At 37.9% G+C, this 23,651-nt stretch overlaps 1 protein-coding gene and 1 pseudogene across 6 annotated transcripts in view; one reads left to right on the top strand and one right to left on the bottom strand.

Moving 5' to 3' along the window:
• ANAPC10 (anaphase promoting complex subunit 10) overlaps nt 1-23,651 on the bottom strand; it is an 87,652-nt gene that overhangs the window by 23,282 nt on the left and 40,719 nt on the right. The gene's annotated exons all lie outside the window — the stretch shown is intronic.
• Nucleotides 19,774-21,871, top strand: LOC308654972 (aspartate aminotransferase, mitochondrial-like; annotated as a pseudogene). The gene has a single exon. The product of its transcript is annotated as an aspartate aminotransferase, mitochondrial-like (transcript).

Raw genomic sequence — 23,651 nt, 5'->3', positions numbered from 1 at the left:
AGATATCCCTTATTAACATACTTTACATGTGTTTTGGGAAAGTAGTAGACAATAAATATCTTTTTCTTCTTGCTTTCAAATTCCACAAAATGACAGCTGAGGGATTTGAAAAATGTATACACACACACACACACACACACAAAAAGGAATGGAAAAATGAAAACTGATAAGAGGTGGTAAACTGAAAGATAATAGTAATTAACTTGCATTCCAGCTCCCTTCACTCTTAGGGCCTGACATGTGGAGAAACAGGGAAGATGAGGGGAAAGGGTAGAGGGCAAAAGGTCAACTAGAAGCAAGGGAAGGGCTGGGGTAGCTCAGTAGTTGAGAGCTTGCCTAGCAAGTGAGGCCCTGGGTTCCACCTCAGAACTGTTAAAAAGAGGCAAGGGCAGTGAACCCCAGTATTTCTGAAATTGTAAGTATCAAAGTCCTGAAGGAACAGGTAGGCAAGTTGGGCTAAAGATAAACCAATAAGCAAAGAACAAATTTGGTGGAAAGTCTGTATAAGGACAAAGAGCCCCAGATTCTCACCTGACCCCCAATGAGCAGGCAGATGACATTTCCTTTCTCACTCTTACTGAAAAATAAGGGTTTACTACTATCTACACAGGGTGAATAAAGGTGGGTAGGGTTTCTAGATTAAGGTTAAAACAAGAGCAATGGACAGCAACTTATTAAAAATAGGGGGAATAAATGAATGTCTGCATTTTAACAGTAAAACCTCAGATCCCTTCATCTTGTTTAGCTACAAGAACACTGACTCCTAGACAGATCACCCTGCAGCTCCAGACACATTCTACTGCCCATCACTGCCAGGTGGCTCCAAGCAGGAGGATGAATTAGTATTTTCTGGGCAAAATGAGAAGTCCATAAGAAAAAAATCTACCAATAATGATGCATGAATGCCTCCAATTTAACGAACTTTTGTTGACTGACTGAATGTCCATTTTGTCCTGGGCTCTAATCTAGTTGGTTGGAGAATATCAGTAAAATTAAAAACAACAAAATCTCAGCTCTCATGGAGGTGCCATTTTCTTGTGGGAGAAGACCAAAAATAAACAAATATAGCAAGTGATCAGGTAATAAAACATCAGGTAACAAGTGCTATGGGAGAAAAAACAGAATAAGAAAAGAATTAGAAGAAGTTCCTAGGGGTGGGTATATGCAGTTCTGACTAAAGAGGGTTAAACCAGGCCTCACGGAGGTGACATGTACAAGAGCTGAAGGAGCTGCAGGCTCTTGTCTAACCACACTATAGTAAAATCCATTATTGCCACAAACTCTATCATGAGCAAAAACTGTTCCAAACTGCTTATCTGTATCTCATTTTTAAATATTAAAAAATAACCAAGGATCTCCAGGCATGCCAGAAATAACACAAAACAGAAAATGGAAGACACATTCAGATAAAAACAAAAAAGGGACTCTAATGAAAAACAGTGAAGGGAATACAAAAATTTAAAAACCAAAGTGAAGCATCAGTGACACAACATATTGTATCCATGAAACAAGAACAGAATGTTACTTTTTTAAAAGGCCAAGGAACAAAAAGATGTCTTAGAAATTTAAAATATACATGAGAGCAAAAATTTGTAATGGAAAGTAAATGAAGTTCTCAGAAAACAAGAAAACAAAAGAGAGAGGAAATCAGAAAATTAGCAGTTCAATGTAGGAAGTATCATGGCTAACAAATGTGAATTCACAAAGAATAGAGGAACAGAGAGGAACTGAAGGAGAGATATCCCCAAACTGATGGGAACCAATGAACACACAAGACAATGAAAAGAACACACATAATAAGGTACAGCATTGTGAAATTCCACAGTATCTAGTAGTAAGAGAATAAAAAGCTTCTAGAGAGGAAAAACAGGTCACATGCAAAGCATCAGAAATCCAAAGTGGCATTGTATTTCCCAACATTTATACTGAAAACTATGAGGCAATGGAGAATGTGTTTAAAATTCTGAGAGAAAATTATTTCCAAACTAGAATTCCATACCCAGCCAAATCATCCCTCCAGGGTGAGATTAAAATAAAGCTTTTGGTCATGCAAGGTTTCAACAATTTACCTCCCATGTGGAGGATGCATTCCACCAAAAGGGAAGTAAAACAAGAAAGATGAGGACCTGCGATCCAGAAATAAGGGATTTATCAAAAGGAAAAGGTGAGGGAAATTCCCAGGATGCTGTTGAAGGGAAGCGGGCTTAAGAAGATACTTGTGCTACTCTGAGAAGCAGACACAAAGACAAGATTAGAAACACTAGAAATGTATTAGGGGAAATGTCTGTGAGAGAAAATGGGGAGGGAGCCAGAGAGTTTAATAGGGCTGCAAGATAGCAATGCAGATCTGACCCCAGAGGAAAGACTCAGGAAAGGAAGGGAGGCTGGGCAGATGTGCGTTAGGCTGCAGTGCAGTTCTAGGCAAAGTTGGGTAAGGCTGCTTGTCAGAGGGCTCAGCATCTCCTGGGACTAAACCTTCTTGAGTGTCCCTGTCATTTTCAGTCACTGGCTAGGAGCAGAATGTGAAAGGCATGGCCTTGGCAGACATATAGTGACAGATTTCAGACAGCAGCAGCTGAGGACATCATTCAGTTACTACTTGTGGTCAGAGATCTGGGAGAAACATTCTCATGGCCACCTGTGGTAGCTGTGGTAGTATGGCTAATCTAAAGTACATTTCCCAGGATTCCCTTCCCTAAACTTTTTTGGCTAGTTGAGACACAAAGAGTTATTTTCATGGAAGAAAATAGAGAGCAAAAGTGAAGCAATAGCTATTTTGTTTTTTACACTTAAGCTGAATAGGTGTTTTTGTAGATCACTCATGCTGCCACTATCTCCTGGTTCACCTCACTGTCGTGACGGAATGGCCAGACCAGCAGACTCTAACTCCTAGGCCAGATACGTGGTTCAGGTCTGGATGAAGAGCATCTGCTGTCCTGCAGGACATTCACATCACCTGGCCGGAGACAGTGAGAACTGACACAGTTTCCAGCTTGTATTCACAGGTTTTAGCTCATGCTCATGGGTTCCAGATGTTTCTGCATTCCACTTCACATCAATCTTCACTCTTTAACTTCCTGCCTTGTGAATTTTGAGCACATCTCCCTTCATCACATGAGAAAAAGACAGGCTTCATAATTTATTTAACCAACTCCTACCTGAGGTAAAACCCCTATAGCAACCCCCTTATTATAATACATCCTCCTGCCCTCCATACCCACAGCTCCACTTCACTGATGGAACTCAGGCCTGACACAGAGGCTTCGCTAGAGGGCCAAGAAATATGTTTCCAGGAAAAACACATGGAATGAGAGAGAATGTGGCTGTTTCAAGAGGTATTTTACAGATCTGTCAGTGAATTTAGAAATATATTAATAACTAACATTTTTTAAATTAAGAAGAAAAGGGAGGCAACTATTAATTCTGGGGAAATGTTATGTCTTAGAAAAGGAAATTTAAGCATAGGACATGATATGACTAAGGAATGAACAAAATGTATGTGGTCACAATAAGGAAAATGTGCATAATGATTTCAGCCAATACCCACCAAATCTACGCTAGGAAAATTAAGAAAAGGAAAGGAAAATAAAGAAAGTTGTATATTAGAGAAGAAATGTCATTGTAAAATTAAATCCTACTCTTTTGTAATAAGGCATCATTGCATCGTGTCTTTAAATACAGATAGAGACCCCACATTATTTAGAAATGTACACACCTATGACAGATATCTATTAGAGATATCGAAAGTAAACACCTCCCCACCAAATTGGCTAAAATCACTGCTCTGAAGGAGTAGGAAGTAAGTGTGAGACAAGGAGAGAAATGCTATCATCATAAATGTTATTGTAGTTTTTTCATGCTTTTAACATATGTAAATGTTTTATGATAGCAAAAAGAAAAATTAAATTTTAAGAATTCAAAGTTGGGCCAGGTGCAGAAGTGCACACCTATAATCCCAGTGACTCAGGAGACTGAGGCAGGAGGATCTCAAATTGAAAGCCAGCCTGGGTAGCTTAGTGAGAACCTGTGTCAAAGTGAAAAATAAATGGGCTGGGGATGTAGCTCAGTGGTAGAGCATCTCTGGGTTCAATTCCCAGTAGTAGGGGGAAAAAAACAATCAAAGTTAGTGAATGAATAAGATACATACATTAATAAAAGTTAACTCCATTAAAAAGTTCTCTCACTTTTTGGTTTTTCCTTTTCTATGAGATAATAATAGTACAGTGACTAGTGTTTCTGGAGCACTTTGTCAGGCATTATTTTAAGAATTTTACATGTGTTGATTAATTTCAACAGCCCTATGAGTTACATCATTTTAATCTTCATTTCATATGCAAGAAATTAAAAGCACAGAAAGGATAACTTTCTACTGTTGGGGGGTAAGTGGCACAGCAGGCATTCAAACTCAAGAAGATGACTCCAAAGTTTGTGCTCTTGAATCCTCATCAGCCCAAAGAAATACATGTGTGTCCAACAGCTAGATGTAGCCAAAACCCTCAATTTCATGAGATTATATAGAAAAGCATCCTACTGTGATTTTGGAGCCTATAAAAACATTAGCAGTTTCAAGGTTTTTCTTCCTTTCAACTACCATTCATTGAGCTGATACTATGTGCCAAGCACTGATATATATTTGTTTTTATCATCCTAACACCGCATCTCTAATTTATGACTAGGTTCCCTGAAGTTCACAGAGCTTATATAATATAGCCTTAGGTCTGGTGACCAAGCTGGAGGACAGAAGCCAGTATTTCAAAGTAATTTCTGTGCCAAACCCCTGAACATTGCAGGAAGTAATAAAATAGTCTTAAAGTATGTCTGTCTGGAATTAAGAATAAGAGAACAACATAATGTGAGATGAGATGAGTACAAGCGAATATATATTAACAACTCAAAATGCTATAATCCTATATATGCTTTAAAGAAAGATGGAACTTTAAAGGGGATTGGAAGAAAAGGAAAATTCAACTGTGTGAAAATCTCAATAGTTACGGTTTTATATTAGTCACTATGCAAAAAATTAAGCATGACAATGAGAACAAATGAAATTCTGTTACAGATTTAGGCAGAAGAGAATGTCCAATATACATTTCCAGTTTAAAAAATTTAAATGCAACTATCTTTAAGTATTCTCAACAACAGGTTTTTAAAACAACGGAAATATCAACTCCCCTGTCCCTCACACACTTTGTTTATAAGATCTCTGATTTCCACTGATCGCATATTTCATATATGACAGATTCTGTTTACCTATTAAAGTACAAATGTCAAAAAAAATTGACCTTATGATTGATTTCAAAGTAATGAGCCAAGTTTAGAATGTCTAATAATAAAGTGATATTATACAAAATGAATATTTTGGACTGAGATGCAACAAACTATATTTTACATGAATTTCAAAAGCACTGAACTAACTCTACTACTTATGGCTCAGTTATCATGAAGTTTGACTTCAGTTTTATGTAAATTAACCATCATTTTGAGAAAATATTAACTTGTTTCTTAAAATGCAACCAGCGACAACTAAGGAGAAAAGGCAGAGACATTTTTGTTCTATTCACAAGCACCAACAAACAGCCCAGTGGGGAAATGGCAGCACGCCAGGTTGCCCTGTGAGCAATTAGGCTTCCTGGCAATCAGGAAACTCAGGGCCCTAGGCCCTTAGAAAACTAACACATTAAGGACTTGGTGCTTTTATTTCCCCTTCCAAAAGCCATATGTGAGAGATATTTTGTTTAGATGGCAATCTTTTCCATCTTCTGGTCTGAAAAAAAAAAAAACAGAAAAGAAAGAAAGAAAAAAAGAAAGGCTAAGACAACTACTTAATAAGAAGTAAATCAAGAAGAACATGTGTGAGGGATTAACAAACATCATTATCTACCAGACGAATTGACTAAAATTTAGAAACTGGTCCCCAATATACAGGAGTCTCATTCTAATAATCAGAAGAAACAATAATTAAAAGAGTCATACAACTATTGTGAAATGTGAAAGTGCATTTTAATTAATCAAGAAACTCAAATGCAAAAAAAAAACACTAAAATTATCTCAGTTAAGATGGTCAAAACCCAGTTTCAACAAAGAGTTACACAATTACTCTTTTATTAACTTCTAGAAGGAAAGTTTCTAAGGAAAAAAAAAAGGATATTGAATAATTCTAATAAACCTATAGGAGACTAGAGGCTACAACTTCCATTTTATCAAATTTAAGCCTGAAGTCTTCATGATCTGGTAAATAATTTCTCTTTTGGCTGTTTTATGAATCAAATGATGATTAAGACTGTCAATGATGATTAAGACTGTCAACGTACTGTACAATATTTTTGCAATTTCCTGCTTGTATCTAACATGACACTCAGAAGCACAACAAGAGTAAAAATCAGAAATGAAAAATCATTCTGAGGGTCCATAAATACACCACCTAACATATTGGGGAGTAATTATGTAGGGTCAGTTGAAAAATCTGACTAACTCAAAAAACAACATTGCCTAGAAGGCAACATATGTAACGAACCTGAATTCAAGTAAAATAAGGACATTTATATTTTTATGTGTATCTAGCCAAGATATACTTTACTTTATAAATAAAATAGATTTTAAGGAGTAAGAATTAATAATGAAATCAACCCTTCTTCACAGATATTTAACAAAAGATCATTATTTCTCACCTTCAATACTTCAAATTTTATTTTAAATTTTTCATTATTTTATAGTACATAAACAGAAAGTCCATTTTTCTACTTTTTGATGTGCCAATGACAATAGTGTAGCATACATCCATGACAACTTAGACTACAAACAGAAACCCCTGCAAACTGAAAATATAAGGACCAGCAAATGTTTCACCACACTCAGAAAACACAGAGTCTTTATTCCAAGAGGAACTTTTAGTAAAAAAATGATGTGTGAACAGCAGACACTGATGTTCACACAAGCACACTGCAGACAACCCAGCAGGCGGTTTTCTGTTTTTTTTGGATCATGCTCTGGAGGTGCTGGCACAATGGAATTTCAATACCATAATTGCTTATTTCTCGGTATATCTTTAAAATAACAGGTAAAGAAAATAATTAAGTACAAACATAACAAAATAAAATGTTTTTAATTCTTCTTTTCAAATGATATAATTTATAACCATTACACAAATAGAGAAGAAGCACAAAAGGGGGAGAAAAGAAATAAAGTAATGTTCCAAAGGTTCAGTTTACAAGGACCTCACACAAAGTTTTTTTTTTCTCTCTCTCTCTGCAACTCTTACTAGAAACAGTATTATTTCCTAAAAATGCACTAGCTGCCAAGAACTATGGTCCATCTAAAGAAAGATGGAAATAGAGTGTTACAAAAAAAAAAAAAAAAAAACAGGATTCAGTGTACAAATTTCTGTAAAATCTGTTTAAAAATAAGATATTGTTTTGATTTTGATATTTTTTTTTTACTAAAAAGTAATTTTAATAGATAAAATACTAAATTATATAGTACTGTATTGAAACAATAAAAGTAATCAAATCTCAAACTTTCTAATTAAACCTTTTTTCTTGTAAGTTATTGGGAATTCAACACTAGTCTTGGTTCACATGATAGAACAATGGGAAAATTTTCCGAATGGTTGAACACGAACCCTGACAAGTGTGGAGAGCCAACTACAATACATTATATGGTAGCATAACCTGCCACCCACGTTGCTGAGAGAACAGCTTTCAAACACATGCACTGAGCTGTAAAACCACAAAATCCCTTATTACACATTGTCTTTCTTACTCTAGGTGAAATATACCATCAATTCTTTCCATTATAAATCTTTTTTTATTAGTATTTTTGAAGCTCATTTACAATTTGTGATTTTTCTGACAATGTAAAAGATGACTTTTTAAAAAAGAAAATGCAACAGGAAAGTTATCACTATCCTACAGTATTACAAATTGTGGCATAATTTCTCATAAATAATTTTGGACTCTATATTATCTAAAATGAGTTTCAAGATAAAATTCCCTTTCCTTTCTTACCTTTCAAAAATGAGCTCAGTGCAATAATGACTACCAAATACTAAAGGCTCTGAGATTCAGAAGAAGGGTGAAAAAAAGCCCAAAGACACTATTTTTTCAGAGATGCAATGATAGTACCTTTTGGACATTCACAATGGTTAAAGTCATTTCAAAAACTTTCTCTGTAATGTTTTGTCTGATTATTTTCCCTCCAAAATCTTCCTACTATCCTTTACGTTTCCTTGTCCCCCCAACTCCCACCATGACCCACCCCACCCATAGTCTGCTAACTGAATCATAGCATTCCAGAACAGCTACAGGACATAACAGTTTCTTCTGGGGTTTTCATTTGCAATGTTGTTGGCAAAGAGAATTTTATTTGTAAGTGTTTCTATTATACTGACAGGGTCAATTAGTCCTCTGAACTATTGGTCTTTCTGCTTGATAGCTTGGTGGATTATTCAAGTGGGACCGTTCATAACCTATAACTGAATGCAGCCAATTAACCTCAGAAACAAGACAATACTGATCATCTAATGGGATTTTAAATTTATCTTAATAACATACTACAGTTCTATACTTTCCCCCAAATAGGTGGTTTATTATTTGACAGAAGCTCTACATTTCCCCCAAACTGAACTGATATGTAAATAATAATATACAAATCACATTTTTTATTTTATAAGTTCATATTTTGAAGCTTCTTAAAATTAAAAATCAGGCATTATGCCTACATGTTCCTACATGTTTATACAATTAAATAAAACATATGAGAACCACATATTATGCAGTATCTAGTAAGATTTTTCCCCAAGATGCAGAAAACATCACTAGTTTCCCAGAAATTAATATGAAAACAAATCCATACTTTACTTCAAATATTCAAAAAAACACCTTTAAGTTGTCAAATACAACTGGCTTTTTCAAAAACACATGAGAGAATCTGCATTAACTGTTTACTTTGTGACAGGTGACACGAATAAGTACTTCACAACTTAACTTAATTATCCCAGAAATCCAATGATATCCTATTATTTGAGGAAACCAAAGTTCCAAAGAAATCAACTGTGACTCCAAGTTTCATACAGCTACTAAGTGGCAAAATTAAGATTTGAAATCAGATGTGTCTAGTTCACCAAACTGTGGTCTTTCATAACCTAAAAGTTATGAGATAATCCCTTGGTCATCTCCCAGTGTCATTTTGTAATAAGTAGATCAGAGAATATTGCCAAGCTCCGAAGCCCTCTATGAAAGAATGATAGCCAATTATTAATGAGGAACAACTTGAAGGAGATTAATAAGTAAGGACATTTTGATAGCTATATAATTACATCAAAATCAAAGCTTTATTAATGGCAAAAACTCCAGTTACTTTCCATATTACCACCAATCTAAATTACTCCTATGTCTGTGAATGTACAAGGGATCTTCTACATACATGCTCACATTTTACACACATACTCATCTGAACTGCCACATGCCAGTATTCCCAGTTTCTAAAGCAAAGTATTGGCTAATATGCCAGACCACACAGAAATGAAAAGCTGCCTTAATGCCACAAGGTGTCAAGGTGACAATTTCTTGGCAAAGAATGACTTTTCATGTCATAATTTTTTAACTAACTTAGTGAGCCAACTTAACATACATTCTAGCAAAAAAAGTACATGATAATTACTTCTGTCTTTGTTTTATATATTTTCAAACACACAGTTTGTTCAATTGTTGACATCAAACTACCCTAAAAGCAAATACTTGTTACAGGAGCATGCCCTGAGTATTTCTTGAAAATCAATTATGGGGGCTGGGGATGTGGCTCAAGCGGTAGCGCGCTCGCCTGGCATGCGTGAGGCCCGGGTTCGATCCTCAGCACCACATACCAACAAAGATGTTGTGTCCGCCGAGAACTAAAAAAATAAATAAATAAATATTGAAAAATTCTCTCTCTCTCTCTTCTCTCTCTCACTCTCTCTTTAAAAAAAAAAAAAGAAAATCAATTATGACCTCCAATTTCCTTTCCTTCAAATTGGGTAGGGAGACTCTCAAGGTTCCGTTCACTGCTTAGTGCAAAAGTTTGGGAAAATATTTGTGCAACTTAGAGTTTTCTTGAAACTACTGGGTTGGCTAAAAGTCATGGCAGTTAAGATGAATATAACTCATTTAAAAATTTTTTACTGTAAATATTGAATTACTTTAAAAGAATATACCTTTTAGGTAAAGTATAATGGTTCAGAAGTAAAACCCAAAGTCATCCATATTATTAAGCCAGCTTTGTGTTTTTTTTTAAATAAATCTAATCAAAATAAATCCCATAGCATAAAACATTTCAAGAACAGAGTACAAAATCAAAGGAAGAATTCACATTAGCAAACAATCACCTACGTCAAGAATGATCTAATACTCTGATGAGAGCAAACATATGCTCTATTAGATCTTACTCTATTAATAATAACAACAACAATAAAAACCAGAAGGCTTAAAATTGCTAAACTATTACTTTATATATGCCACAAAATAATAATGCCATTGATAGCAGATTTTCAAAGGAGTAAATTTATATTATCTAATCTAACACCAACAGAAATATCATTAATAAAAAAAAAACTAGATAACCTTCAGAAGATGCACTCTGTCCAGCTGTGGATAGTTGATGTTGAAATGCCAAATATTAATATTAGGGGAGGAAAAAATGACAGCAACACTTCATGCTTAGATTTGATAGTAAGGAATTAAACCCAGAACAACCCACCTGTGCTATTTCACTTGAGCATGGCTTAATGTAGATAGGACACATTTATCCAGCTCTTTCCATTGGCTGTCACAAGTGAGCAAAGGTAAAGCAAGCAGCTAGTATGAAGCTGAAGGAGAAGAGTGTAGAAGGACATGATCTACACTGAACAAGAAGCTACCGCCTACAGGGATATGGTAGATTTTTTTTTTGCTTTTCTCATTTAATCTTTACAACCACCCATGCAATATAGGCATTATGATTCTCAGCTTTTAAAGAAAACAGCAGAGGCTCAAAGAGGACAGAGAAATTGCCCTATATCACAAGACAAATAAACCCTGATCTTGTGATAAAGCAGCACGTGGCAAAGACAATCCAGACACATGCTCCTTCCTCTGTCCTAGGCTCATCCATTGGTCCTACTCTGAAAACAATATTTAAAACCCAGATTGCAGATTATAAAACAGACTGTTTTTTCCCCCTGTAAGCCAAGGTTAGAGAACTTCGCGTTCAGTGGTGAGCACAATATGACTCTGGGGGAATATCAGCAAGTTTCAAATGACTACAACCTCAGGTTAAATGGAGTTCAGTGAGTCATGGTAATTCCATGCTATTGATAATCCTGATTTTAATCAACAGAAACTCTCAAATTTGAATCCCATATTTATCTTGGGCAATTCCCTCTTAACACAAGGCAAATCTTCATTTTAAAGTCAAGAACACCTCTCAATACCTTTCACTGGCTTTCCTCAGAGAAACAATAAAATGATAAAAACTTTAAATCTTTAAGGCAAACACTTACCAATTAGATTGTACAAACTAGCTGAGAATAATTTTGATTTGAGTTTCACCCTTATATTATCTTAAATTGAAGTGGTTACCTAAATACTCAGGTTGAAGAGTGAGGGCAGGGAAAGAGGTCCTCTCGTTCCTCATTCTCTACTTATTTCCTACAGTGCCTGCCTGTCATACTTAATCCGGGCTTATCACCTGTGGGCCACGATAAGAGGCGAATTATGAGTCTCCCAGATTCCCCAAAGTATACTGCATCCTCTTTCGTAATTATCTTCTCTAAGATCACATGCTTCTATCAGAAAATAGGGCCCACAGGGTAGGATCACTTTAAGAACTAATCTACCTTGGACCCCTTCCTTCAATAAGGCTAAAATAGATGCTCCTTGCACTGTTTTAAAAATTAAATATGAAGGGCCACTGCAGGGGTCAAATTGCACAAGATATTAACTAAGTAACTGTATGCCAGGAACCTAGCCATGAAGGTAATCAAGATGAGATAATGCCCTTGTACTAATAATGGAAGCTATCAAAGATTACACACACACACACACACACTATTAAGGAGAGCACAAATCTGGCTGGAAGGTTCCTGGCATTTAAAACAAAATGGGTATCATTGTTACTTCTGACACAGAGATTCTTCTGCTTGAAGACAAGATTAGTTCCCAAAGAGCCATCATAAAGTCTACTTAATCACATATGAAAATTTTTAACTACAAAAGCAACTACTAATACTATCTATTGGTAACTGACAAGAATTCATATACATCTCTCCCTCACCCCCTGTAGGACTATGGATTAACACTAAAGAGAAGTTCTATAAAAGCAATTTTAAAAAATAATGAAACCAAACATTATATTTATAATAGCTAAAGAAATGCATATCTTTCAAGCAGTTTCTAATACAAAAACAAAAGAAGATTAAATTCAACTCTTGGAGGGACAGTCTGAAAATACAAAAATTAGCCTTCAAGACTCTTTCAGGGGCTGGAGTACAGTGCTTGCTTAACATATGTGAGGCACTGGGTTCGATCCTCAGCATCACATAAAAATAACTAAATAAAAGTATTGTGTCCATCTACAACAACAACAAAAAATTTTTAAAAAGACTCTTTAAGACTAGCAGCATCACAGCAACTTCTCAAAAAAGTATTGTACATAATACCTGTTTGTAGTAATTCATAAAACATAGGAAAATAAAGTTTTGAGATTAAAATTTTAAAAATTATATCCAAACTATGTATAATAGTTAATGAACAGTGAAAATTGATGCTGTATTTTAAAGGTTTTAACTTTTTTGTGTGTGTTTGTTTTGGTACTGGGGATTCAACCCAGGGGCAAAACAAACACAGGGGCATTCGACCACTGAGCCACATCCCCAGCCCTATTTTGTATTTTATTTAGAGACAGGGTCTCACTGAGTTGCTTAGCACCTCACCATTACTGAGGCTGCCTTTAAACTGGAGATCCTCCTGTCTCAGCTTCCTGAGCCGCCCTGTGATTACAGGCATGCACCACTGCACCCGGCACCTTAATATTTTTTTCTCAAAGAAATTGTAATTAGAGGAATGAGCCAAAGGCCACTGTTTTTATTGTGTATGGTTATTGTAAAAAGAGACACTCTAAACAACATATACTGATTGGTAATTAAGTAAAATGAGAGAAAGAGCAAAAATCAGAATCTTAAAGAATGTTCAATTCTTTTTGCAAGAATTTAGTCTAAGGACACTAGCTACTATTAAGTAATCACAAAGTACTTTTTCCTCAATTTCAGAAGTGTTTCCATAATCTGAATACTAGGTCAACTCACAAAATTGAAAAGCTATAAAGTTAAAGAACATAAGATTATTTTAACTTTTTTAAAATTATTTTTTTATTTATATATGACAACAGAATGCATTACAATTTATATTACACATATAGAGCACAAATTTTTCATATCTCTGGTTGTATACAAAGTATATTCAGCTTGCTCTCTTACTCTCCTCTTCCCCCCCCCCCCCCCCCCCGCCACCCCTCTCTCCCCTCCCTCTCTCTCTCTCCACCCTTCTTCTCTGCGACTGGCTGCTACGGTCCTGCTAATAAAATCTCAGACAGGTAAACGGTTGTTTTGGCTTGTTGAGTTTACGGAGCTTTTCCATCGTCCTTTACATTGGTACCAAAATCCGGGACGGGGATTCCCGTCACTCAAGGCAGAACCCCATTCCCAAACTCCGAGCCCAGACGTTCCAGTCCACTCCTCTGATCGCCTGCCTGACATCCACCACCGGCCTGCAGATTGTTTTCGGCAGACACAACATCTTTGTATGTGGTGCTGAGGAACCAACCCGGGTCGCACGCATGCCAGCTCCTCTTCAGGGATTACCAGCTACTTGCCAACGAGCGGACAACATGAACATCTAGTCATCCCAAGAAACCTCCGTCAAGTGCTAAAAGATGAAGATACTGAATGACAACTCCACCGAAGGCCCATCTCTACCCCACCATGCCAAAAAGAAATAAGCCCTTGGTTTTCAGCTTTATATGTTCTAGTCTGCCTGCTCCTGGGCATAGGCTTTTTCTACCAGCCCTACAGACTGGACATACCCTCACCTCCAATCCCTGTGAATGGCGGGAACTTTGAATGGCGCACCTCCAATCCCTGAAGTGGTGTGAACTCTCAGCCAATGAAGAAGTAACAGCCCACTCGCCTTGCTCCTCCTCATCCTGTGTTAAGCCCATAAATATCAATATCCTGGTCGTGTTCATTCTCTTACTCTTGCTCTCTTACTCTCCTATCTCTCTCCCCTCCTCTCTCTCTCCCCCCCTCCTCTCTCTCTCCCCCCCTCCTCTCTCTCTCCCCCCTCCTCTCTCTCCCCCCCTCCTCCCTCTCTCCCTCTCCCTCTCCCTCTCTCTCCTCCCTTCTCCTCTGCGACTGGCCGCTGCGGTCCTGCTAATAAAATCTTGGACAGGTTAAAAAAAAAAAAAAAGTATATTCACACCAATTCATGTCTTCATACATGTACTTTAGATAATGATGTCCATCACATTCCACCATCATTTCTAACCCCATGCCCCCTCCCTTCCCCTTCCATGCAGCCAATATGGACAACAGTATGAAGATTCCTTGGAAAATTGGGTATGGAACCACCATTTGACCCAGGTAAATGGATGGATTTAAAGAAGATAATGCTAAGTAAATGGATGGAGTTAGAGAAGATAATGCTAAGCCAATCCCAAAAAACCAAATGCCAAATGTTTTCTCTGACTGTCGCGAGCAGCTCCCGAAGCTGGAGCGGGCCTTGGTCTCGGAGGTCAACCGCAGGCGGGTCCCCGGCCGTGTCCTACCCGGACCAGAATCCCCGGCGACGCGAACACACTACACCGACTCACGGAGATGTCTTTCCAATGCTTCGTTTATTCTCACAGCAGTCCTCACACAGCAGCAGCGGAGCAGAGACCGGACGGACCAATCAGGCGGCTGGTGTCAGTGCCTAACCTGAGAGGTGCTGCCTGTCCTCCGTGCCTTATATTTATACTAAGTTTAAACCTTGGGGTTTTTCCTTTACATCACTTGTTTTTTTACTACCTTATCCATGCTTAACACACTTCGCACTCATCACTATCTTATCCACACTGCGCACTTGTAACACATTTGCCTAGAGTTAATATTATCTATATCTAACACGCTGTATACTTGTCCCAACATGTTTTTACAACAGAGAAACATGTTTGCCTGAAGCACATTTGCTATAGCTAATGTCAAAGCATTTTACTTAAAGCACATTTTACCTAAAGTACCTTAATACCTAATAACTAATATTCATTCCACACACTAAATACTAATATCTAATACTTATTAACTAATACACATTATAGTAACTTAATATCTAATGCTTATTGGCTGATATTCATTCCATATAACATCTAATATTAACATTCACTCCATACACTGACATAAGGAGGCTGATTCATAGGAGGGGGAGCATGTGAAGAATAAATGTTTTTTTTTTAATGGAGTGAAATAATATCACCCAATCTGACTTAAAAGAAGAATCTGAAACCTAAAAGAAGAATCTGAAAAATCAAATGTATAAAAGCAGAAAGTAGAATGATAGTTACCAGAGTTAGTGGTGTAAGAATTAGGGAGATGTTGATCAAAGTACATAAAATCTCACTCCTAAAGGAGGAGTAAATTTAAAAGATGTTTTGCATCACGGTGACCATAGGTAATAACAGCATACCTTAAATTGTAAGATAATTTTAATTGCTCTCACCACAAAAACATGTGAGGTAATACACATGTCAATTAGCTTGATAGTTATGAAAATAATTGTTCCACAACATGAACACTTATCAGAATATCATTTTGTATGCCAGAAGTATATACAAAAGCTCTAATCTCTAGGGTATATAAAGAGCTCAACAACTCTTTATATACCCTAGAGATTAGAGCACCCCAAATAATCCAATCAATAAATGGGCCAAGGACCTGAACAGACACTTCTCAGAAGAGGATATACAATCAATCAACAAATATAGGAAAAAATGCTCATCATCTCTAGCAATCAGAGAAATGTAAATCAAAACTACTCTAAGGTACCATCTTACGCCAGTAAGAATGGCAGCCATTATGAAGACAAACAATAATAAGTGTTGGCGAGGATGTGGGGAAAAAGGTACACTCATACACTGCTGGGGGATTGCAAATTAGTGCAGTCAAAATGGAAAGCAGTATGGAAATTCCTTGGAAAGCTGGGAATGGAACCACCATTTGCCCCAGATATTCCTCTTCTTGGACTATACCCAAAGGACCTAAAAACAGCATACTACAGGGACACAGCCACATCAATGTTTATAGCAGCATAATTCACAATAGCTAAACTTTGAAGCCAACCTAGATGTCCTTCAGTGGATGAATGGATTAAAAAACATGGCATTTATACACAATGGAATATTACTCAGCACTAAAAAAATAATAAGACCATGGCATTTGCAGGGAAATGGATGGCATTCGCAGGGAAATGGACGGCATTAGAGAAGATAATGCTAAGTGAAGTTAGCCAATCCCAAAAAACAAATGCTGAATGTCTTCTCTGATATAAGGGGGTTAACTCAAAATGGGGTTGGGAGAGCAAGGGAGGAAGATTACCTCTAGATAGGGAATAGAGGTGGGAGGGAAAGGGAAGGAGAATGGGAATAGCAAGGATAGTGGAAGGAGATGGTCATCATTATACAAAATTCATGTATGAAGATGTGAATTTGTATCGACATACCTTATATACAAACAGAGATTTGATAAATTGTGGTATAAAGGTGTAATAAGAATTGCAATGCAAAAAAAATTATGAATGTAATGCACTCCTCTATTGTGATGTATGTAAAAAATAATTTAAAAAATTAAAATCTTACAAAAGAGTAAAATAACACTATGTAGTTTATAGAGTTGGACTCTACATATTTTCAAATTTTAGTTGTCTCTAACTACTGATAAAATAGATCTACTAATATAATATAGTCGGCTGTCTGTATCTGTGGACTTCACATCTATGAATTCAATCAACCATGAATCAAAAATGTTTGTGGGAAGAAAATCTGAGTATCAAACACTACAGGAAATTTTTTTTCTTGTCATCATTCCCAAAATAATACAATATAACAACTAATCATATAGTATTTACATTGTATTAGGTATGGTAAGTAATTTAGAGAGGATTTAAAATACATGGGAGTATGTGTATAAGTTATATGCAAATGCTATGCCATTTTACATGAGATTTAAGCACCTACAGATTTTGATAACTGCAGGGGTCCTGGAAGCAGCCCCTATGGATAGTAAGGGACAACTGTATGCTAAAATAGCATTTTAGTAGTTACTGGCTAAAAATTTCTATTATAATTCATTCAAAAGCCAGTGGGGGTACTCATTTATTATGAGAGCTCACTTTCTAAGCAGCATGTATGTAGTCTCAGGAAAGAACTGAAAAGAGAAGCTGTTGGAGTGTTACATTATCTGAGATCAATATGCCCAGCAAACCCTAAGAAAATCTTTCATCCTGACTTTTGGGAGAGAAAAGTTGGGGAGATGATATATTTTTAATCTAGAGACCTGCCATTCTGTGATGGTTTTATTTGGTGGCAAAGAATGGAAACCTATGGAATAAATATAGGATACACAGAAAGAGCTCTTGTTATAAAAAACAAGTAACAAAAAATTCAGAGAGCTACTTAAGAAACACTCTGATCATTTCGGACAAGATTAAGCCTAAAGACTTTAGGGGCTCAATAATCATTAGGCAGCTGACATCAGCGAAACCATCTCTTTTCTGCATCTCAAAGCTGTGGTACCACTTAGTCTGAAGTCAGATCTTCTTTTCTCATTAGAAATTCATTGAAAGTCTCCTGTCTACTGCCAGCATCAGAAATCAAGACTAGCAGGGTGCAGTGGTGCACACCTGTAATCCCAGCAGCTCAGAAGGCTAAGGAAGGAATATCAAAAGTTTAAAGTCAGCCTCAACAACTTAGCAAAGCCCTAAGCAATTTGGTGAGACCCTGTTTCAAAAATAAAAAATAAAAAGGGTTGGGTATGTGGCCCAGTGGTTAAGCACCTTTGGGCTCAATCCCTTGTGCCTCCCCCCCCAAAAAAAAAAAAACAAAGAAAGAAAGAAATCAAGACTAGCTGTAAACCATTCAATTATAATAATTATTCAACATGAATAATGACTATCCTTAAGGTAATTACAAAGCATACAATTCATTTTAAAAACATTTGCAAAAGAGCTGGGCTACTGTTTTTGTTTCCTACCATCAACTATTAACTTCAAATATACGAGGAAAGACCTCCAAATATCTACAAATGTACATGACTTCTAATTCCCTTAGGAAGGAGAAATGGTCACAAAGTATTAATTGCCTTATATTCCCATCTTCCACTCCAATATTCTCATTTGTTTATACTGAAACTGAAAGGTTTGACAATTCTTCATTAACCACATACAAAACAGGAAGCTGAGAAAACTGAGGTGAGCTCACTCATGAACATTAACTGAGCTCAACTGAGCTTACCTCAGTTAAGGTTGACTTTTATTTATTTTATTTTATTTTAGAGAGAATTTTTAATATTTACTTTTTTTTAGTTTTTTCGGCGGACACAACGTCTTTATTTGTATGTGGTGCTGAGGATCAAACGCATGCCAGGCGAGTGCGCCACCGCTTGAGCCACATCCCCAGCCCAAGGTTGACTTTTAAATCACTATAAAATGCTTCCAATAGTTTCAAGCAATATTTGTAGCAGCACATTCTGCTGATATTATTATAAGAGATAGGTTAATTACCAAGAAAAAGATTCACTCAAAATTTCCCATAGGATGAGGGGGCTGCTCTAGTTAAAGTCTGAAAAGGTCCATTACTAAAGGCTTAGTCCTCAGCTCGGTGTCATCGGGAGGTAGTAGAACCTTTACGATGTGGGATCTAGTCATTGGGAGTGTGGCCTTGAAGAAGGTATTAGGATTTCAGCCCCTTCCTCCTCTTCTCTCTTTTGCCATGAGATGAACAACTGTTTCACCATATGCTCCCCACTGTGAGGCCACAGGCCCAAAAGCAATGGGGTCAATGGATCATGAACTGAAATCTCCAAAACTGTAAGCCAAAATAAGCCTTTCCTCTTCATAAGTTAAATATCTCAGGGATTTTATTACAGTAATGGAAAGTTGACAGGGGTTTGCTGAAAAACTTTGTATCTATCCCTGATATCCAAAGAAAAAGTGACTACTAACCAGGTATGAAAGGTCAGCAAATAAGACTAATGGGGCACCAGTCATTGGTCCAATTCTATTTTCCTCTCCCCTGGTTATCTATGTTCTTTCATCTACCCTATTCATTCTACACTGTACTGTAGCCTCCCTTATCTAATAGCTTGTATTCTTCTAATGAGTCAAATTTCTAAGACAAGCAAAAATTTAAAATAGAAATACCACAGGATACAGAAATCCTACTTCTGGGTATACATCCAAAGGGGCCGAAAGCAGGGTCTTGGGATATTTACAATTAAGCAAGGGATGGAGACACTCCATGAAGCTACAGGGTTATCGGTACTATGTCCCACTGACAGAGAAATGAATAAGCAAAATGTGATATATATGCATAATGTAATATTTGGCCTTAAGAATGAAGGAAATTGTCACACTGCTACAGCATGGATGGAACCTTAAGGACATAATGCTAAGTGAAATAAGCATGTCACAAAAGACAAATTTGACTTGCCCTCCGCTCTGTCTTGTGCTACCTCCTGCCCTCTTGCCATCCACTATGGCCCTGCTGCACTCCGGCCGCATCCTCTCTGGGGCTACCGGCGCCTTCCACCCCGGCCTTGCCGCCGCAGCTTTGGCCAGAGCCAGCTCTTCGTGGGCCCATGTGGAAATGGGACCCCCAGATCCCATCCTGGGAGTCACTGAAGCCTACAAGAGAGACACCAACAGCAAAAAGATGAACCTGGGAGTCGGTGCCTACCGGGATGATAATGGAAAAGCCTTATGTGCTCCCTAGCGTCCGGAAGGCAGAGGCCCAGAGTGCTGCAAAAAAATTTGGACAAGGAATACCTGTCCATGGTGGACTGGCTGAATTTTGTAAGGCATCTGCAGAACTAGCCCTGGGTGAAAACAGTGAGGTGTTGAAAAGTGGCCGGTTTGTCACCGTGCAGACCATTTCTGGAACTGATGCCTTAAGGGTTGGAGCCAATTTTACGGAAAGATTTTTTAAGTTCAGCCAAGATGTCTTTCTACCCAAACCGTCTTGGGGAAATCACATACCCATTTTCAGGGATGCTGGCATGAAGCTACAGGGTTATCGGTATTATGACCCCAAGACTTGTGGTTTTGACTTCACAGGCACCATAGAAGACATTTCGAAAATGCCAGAGCAGAGTGTTCTTCTCCTGCATGCCTGTGCCCACAATCCCACAGGAGTGGACCCTTGTCCTGAGCAGTGGAAGGAAATAGCGTCTGTGGAAAAGAAAAAGAATCTCTTTTCATTCTTTGACATGGCCTACCAAGGCTTTGCCAGTGGTGATGGTAACAAGGATGCCTGGGCTATGCGCCACTTCATCGAACAGGGCATTAATGTCTGTTTCTGCCAATCACATGACAAGAACATGGGCTTATATGGCAAGCATGTGGTAGCCTTCAAAGTAGTCTGCAAAGATACTGATGAAGCCAAAAGGGTGGAGTCACACCGAAGATTGTGATTTGCCCCTTGTATTCCAACCCTCTTCTTAATGGGCCCGGATTGCCTCTACCATCCTGACTTCCCTGGATTTGCAAAAGCAATGGTTGCAGGAAGTGAAAGGCATGGCTGACTGTATCATTAGCCTGTGGACCCAGCTGGTCTCTAACCTCAAGAAGGAGGGCTCCTCCCACAACTGGCAGCACATCATGGACCAGATTGGCATGTTTTGTTTCACAGGCCTAAACCCTGAACAGGTAGAGCGACTGATCAAGGAGTTCTCCTCTACATGACAAAGGATGGCCGCATCTCTGTGGCAGGGGTCACCTCCAACAACGTGGCCTACCTTGTCCATGCCATCCACCAGGTCACCAAGTAATTTCCTGGTGAGAGAACAGAGACAACCTTTCTGTCGTCAGCCCCTGCTGTTGTGTGATTCACATGCAGGATGAGGGAGGGTGGATGGTGGAGAGGTCATTTCTTTCAACCACAGTGCATAACACTTAGTGATTGGATATGTTTCTCAGAAAACAACACGTAGTAAGATAGGGCAGAGGCATCCATGGCTGGTGTCTGGAACTCTATGGCTTTAAACCAAACTACCCCATCATCCTTTTATCTCCAACTTTTTTGAAAGAGTTATATGTATAAAGAAGTCACAGCACCAAAAACCTGTCGTGATGTTGCTATATTTCAGAAGCTTTAATGAAGCTCTGTGTGGTGCAAGGGGTTCCTCTGCGGATCCAGCATGAGACATAGCTCATGCTATAGGCTGAGTTGTGTCATTAACAGTCCACCTCACATTTGTCCCTCCATGGTGGAGCATCTTATCAACAGACCATATTGCACAAATTGTGCTTTACAAAAACCAATGAGTCTGTTGCCACTGCAGCAAGGAAAATAATAGATGCTGTTTCCTGTCTTATTTAAGAAAATAAGGAAAATGTCTGTCTCTTCTTACCATTGCTGTTCTTTTCTTTAACACAAAGATCTATAACCAGCCTAGATTTCCATCCCATTCTATTGCTTGATTAACCATGAACCCCATCATATCAGGATCTATTTAAGAATGGAGAACATAATTTTCTGCTCATGCCATACCCTCTCTTTCTTGGCAAAGAATAGTGGAGAGTAGGTGCCTGCACTTTATGCCGGCATCCTCATCAATGACTGTGTAATTGTCTCCTCCTGGGGTGCTCCTCTGCCCGCTGGACCTCTTCCTTCATTCCTTGTGGTTGTGTAGCCACTAACCTCACATCATGAGTCAGGCAACACAGGTTAGGATCAGAAAGGAGATAGTCTAGGGTTTGTGTACTGCCAGCCAGGCTTAGGCTTCACCCTTGGAACAAAAACCACCTTCTGCTCAAATCATGTCAACTTACTGCAGCTTGGTTTCTCTGTTACAATAAAATTACTGTAGATCCAAAAACAAAACAAAACAAAACAAAACAAAACCAAAAGACAAATATGATCCTATTTATATGAGATATCTAGAATAGTCAAATCAGAGAAAGCATAATGGTGGTCAACAGGGGCTGGAAGCAGGGGAAAATGAGGACTCATTAGTTAATGAGAAGAGGACTTCAGTTTTTTGTGTTGCTGCTTTTTTTTTTTTTGGTGGGGGGGAAGTACTCAGGAGCACTCAACCACTGAGCCACATCCCCAGCCCTATTTTGTATTTTACTTAGAGACAGGGTCTCACTGAGTTGCTTAGCACCTTGCTGTTGCTGAGGCTGGCTTTGAGGCTCGCAATTCTCCTGTCTCAGACTCCTGAGCTGCTGGGATTACAGGCATGCCCCACCGAACCCCACAGGACTTCAGTTTTGCAGGATGAAAAATTCTGGAAATGTACAACCATATGAATGTAATTACTACTTAACTCTACCTATAGAGATGGCGAAGATGGGATGGACATATTGGCGCACGCCTATAATCCCAGCTACTCAGGAGGATCCCAAGTTCAAGACCAGCCTAGGCAACTTAGAGAGATCCTGTCTCAGAATAAATAAAAAGGGCTGGGGACGTAGCACAGTGATAAAGTGCTCCTGGATTCAATCCCTATGACTAGGAGAAAAAGTGGTAAAGATGATAAATTTTATTATATGTTTTTTTATAACAAAAACAAATTTATTATATGAGAAAGGGAATCTCATTTGCTCAGCTAATCTTTTTGAAGCAAACTACACAAGCATGGGTCACTGGCAAACCTATGGCCGACTATTGGCAGATTTTATGACTTTTATTAAGTGCCTACCATTTCAGACACATGCACATCCCATTCTGGTCACCTGTCCTGACCAGCATACTTTCCTTTTTGTAAATAAAGTATGTATTCCTATTGAAATACATCCTGCTGGATTTTAAATTTTTATTTTTGCTTTATTTGCCCTTGGCTATCATTACGACCACTGTGCATAAAAGGAACAGTGTAGTTCTTCTATAACTGCCATAAGAGATCAATTCAAAATAGGTGACCTTATGTTCAATGCTCTTGCAATAAACCTCACCAAGTTCTAGGTTTACCTTACGAATGCATTAGCAGTACAAAATCTTCCAACTCGATGCATTATGAAACAAGAATACCCTTGTAATCATCTTACTTGGCTCAAATACTAGTTAAGTACCCCAATCTGAAAATTTGAAATCATAAATAGCCCCAAACCTGAAACTTTGTGAGCTCCATCATAACTCTACAAGTAAAAAAGTCCACACCATGAAACTTTGTTTCATGTACAAAATTATAAAATACTGCATGAAATTAGCCTGAGACTCTGTGCATAAGGTGTGTATATGAAACATAAATAAATTCCATGTTTTGGTTTGGGTCACATCACCAAGATATCTCATTATGTATATGGAAAACATTCCAAAATAAAAAAGTTGAAATCCTAAGTACTTCTGGTCTGAAGTATTTTGAATAAAGGACATTCAACGTGTACTGGCATTTCCAT

The sequence above is a fragment of the Spermophilus citellus genome (assembly GCF_964194105.1).
Source record: "Spermophilus citellus genome assembly, chromosome: 8".
Classification (NCBI taxonomy): domain Eukaryota; kingdom Metazoa; phylum Chordata; class Mammalia; order Rodentia; family Sciuridae; genus Spermophilus; species Spermophilus citellus.
Note: the sequence above shows the minus strand (reverse complement) of the source record. Positions and strands in the feature narration are given on the sequence as shown.